At 38.8% G+C, this 3,058-nt stretch overlaps 1 long non-coding RNA gene across 1 annotated transcript; it reads right to left on the bottom strand.

Annotated features, from left to right (window-relative positions):
* Positions 1–245: 245 nt before the first annotated feature.
* Positions 246–2,830, bottom strand: LOC127841404 (uncharacterized). Its single transcript, XR_008030964.1, has 3 exons — positions 1,938–2,830; positions 1,356–1,456; positions 246–848 (listed from the first exon to the last, which is right to left on the bottom strand). It is a non-coding gene; the product is annotated as an uncharacterized LOC127841404 (long non-coding RNA).
* Between the last annotated feature and the right edge of the window lie 228 nt (positions 2,831–3,058).

Genomic DNA, 3,058 nt, shown 5'->3' with positions numbered 1-3,058 from the left:
GCCGCAGTCAAGTCGGAATGCATGATTTTTAGTCTAAGTGACGACAGCTGATTTTGCGTCTCCAATTATTGTTACGCGTAACTTTCATGGCAAAAACTGGTATCATTGCATGCGAAATTCACCAATATATCAGCAAAAGGCCCAAATAAATGTATTGATTGTGAATCAGTGTACTTTTTTTGATGAAATAGGAGACTTTTTTTAAATTTTAAGCACTTTTTTCAATAAAAAACTCACTGACAGCATATAAAATCATGTTTTTTAAGAAAATTATTATTAAAAGCTTCACTTACAATCTAAACATACACATTGTAATTACAAAAATTAATGCTATTATGATGAGAGGCATAATTTTCAGCTTTCAAGCCGATACAAGCCGGCTACCCAAAATTAACACTTAAAAAGGCGCAAATCGCTCCTTCAACAGCTTACGACACAAAGTGACACTTAATGCGCATCCAGATAGTCTCTCTCATATAAATAAGTCCTGTTAGCGACATTTTATTAAGTATTCTCTTTAAAATCCAGTGTTGAAAGCGTAAGTTTTGCAAAAATGTCCACAGTCACCATGCAAAAGAGCATGTTTGCTAAGGAATTCCTACGCGAGTGGCCACACTAATGTCGTGGCAGGAAAGTCATTTGGGTGTGATTCCTCTGTAGTTCAGTGAACATTCATTCCACTACCTGGGGATGACTATCAGGATCAATTTTCCCAGCTTGGTGTAGTGTTGACCTTTCAGGATGTTGATGGATCGTCCACAAGCGCTGCACCACTGCGGCCTCTGTTCAGGACACAGAGTCGGATTGAGGTGTACACAAACCCGCAGTCAGGCAAGGATCATCCAGACCTTTAATAAAATAAAATGTTTAGGCCCCTGAAACTGGCAATTATGTTCAACACTGAGATAAGGAAACACATAGAGGAGACATCATGCCATGGCTTTCTCATTATTGACACGGCAAACTCGAGCAGCCGGGGACTTGGCTCTAAACAAAAACAGGTATGCTCCATCAATGTGAGCAAGATGGCATGTCAGAGTTAAAAAGGGCAAACAAACATACAAAAGAGATATGTAGGCAATTAGAAATTAAATGCCAGAAGTAATTTTAAGTATTGTTTTTCTGTCTGCAAGGGTTGCTGTGGAAAAGAGTGCTTAACGCATAGTTTGGCCTGTAGGGGTTCTGCTAGCAAGAACAAATCGAAGTCATATCTGCCCGCGAACTGTAAGCTTGAGGTTACCATATCTGATGAAGTACTGCTTTGAGAATGCATTCTTATTGTACTTGAACCAGATTGCATTGACAGCACAAGGCTTCAGACCCCCCAAAAGTGTGAGGCTTTCAATAGTGCTTACCTGATACCAGACCGCATTGCCCGAGACAGTGACTTTCTCCCGGAACTGCACAGGCTGCATCCGCAGCACAACCCTTAAGCTCAATCATGGTCTGGCTGACTCTGAAATAGTGAAATCTGAATTTACAGATGCTCATTTGTCTAAAGGTTATGAGTTTATTGCCTATCTTATTAAAAGCAAACACAATGACATGCTTAAAAAGACATGTGCATTTCTGAAAAGACATACAGCTGCCCGATACTTGACTAGGAAAAGGCGCTATGGTCTTCACTCTGAAATTCATTACTCTAAGGGCTTAACAGAACAAAAGCCAGATCTTACAGCTAATTGGCCCCACCTACAGCTAAATATGCTTTATAGGTTGAAAATAAAGTTATTTGTCTGAAGAACTAGTGCTATTAACTCATCAGCTATGTTGCTCCACTGGCCGCAATTCTGTAAACATAGTGTATATATGGAAATACCTAGTCTACCACCTGCACCGCACCACTACGTCCACTGTAAAAATACACAGCTTAGTTAGTACTTTAACGAACAAACTGAAATTCATGTGTTAATTAAACAATCAGTATGATGACTCACATTGAAATCATGTCCAGTGCACCAGTCAGAGCAAGACAGCTAGCGGATTGTTGACCATCTACGGCTCAAGGACAAACGGTCAGGCCTACAAACAAAGAGAAAAATGGCATAAATGGGTTGCATGCATGTAATTTTGCATATTTTTCATCTTGCTCTCCACCTGAAACTTCAATCTATGGACATAATAATATTTACATTTAAGATTTGTTGAAAATATTACCCTTACTTGTCCATACCAGGTCCCCCACCCATCCGGAACAGTCCAAAACCACCTAAAACATCCATTTGGACCAAAATTTTGACACCTCTCATCTATTTTATCACCCAAATCATCAAAACATTCATTAAAATTCATTTTCTACTTGTCTCGCTTGCAGACGAATCCATGTGACCTTGACATTGCAGCAAATGTGCTTTTTAAAGGTTATATTACACTAATTCCGATTCCCATAGGGTCCCATTATAAAACTGACAACTTTCACAGCATTTTTCTTGCCTTTCCGACGTATCAATTTTTCCGAACCTGGTATCATTTTAAAGATGGATCTGTCATCTTCCAATAATTGCAATCAAAAACATACCGTCTCGCAACTTCTAAGAAAGTAAATCGCTGTCGAATGAACCCACCGTAGAAAAACGTGTTTCGGAATCCTAATTTCGACAAAAGCCCCACACAATAGAAAACACACCCTCAAAAGTTCATCTTTTAAGTTAGCTTCCAATCCAAGGCATCAAAGTACTCCAGACACATACAGGATATTACAAATAACCACAAAAGACATGTCTCACATTGTTAAATGGCTTATATTCAAGAAGAGAAAAGGAACTCTTTAGAAATAGGCACTACTTTCGAATGGACCACGGAGGGATACACAATGATTTAGTGTAATGTAACCTACACTAAATAACCGTTTCATGAAGAATGTACTCTCTAAACAAATATCATAATTGACAGGAAGGCATTTTTACACTTTTATCTATTTTTCGGGTGTTATCTTTCGGAGATAATGGTAGGGCATGAATAGGTGTTCACTACTGAATCCCTGAAATATGATAAACTTGAAGACTATAGCAAACCATCGCACTGAAAAAGGTTACATTCCACTAAGAAACGGCCGAAA

The sequence above is a fragment of the Dreissena polymorpha genome, chromosome 8, assembly GCF_020536995.1.
Source record: "Dreissena polymorpha isolate Duluth1 chromosome 8, UMN_Dpol_1.0, whole genome shotgun sequence".
NCBI lineage: Eukaryota > Metazoa > Mollusca > Bivalvia > Myida > Dreissenidae > Dreissena > Dreissena polymorpha.
This window is presented reverse-complemented; position numbering and strand designations above follow the sequence as displayed.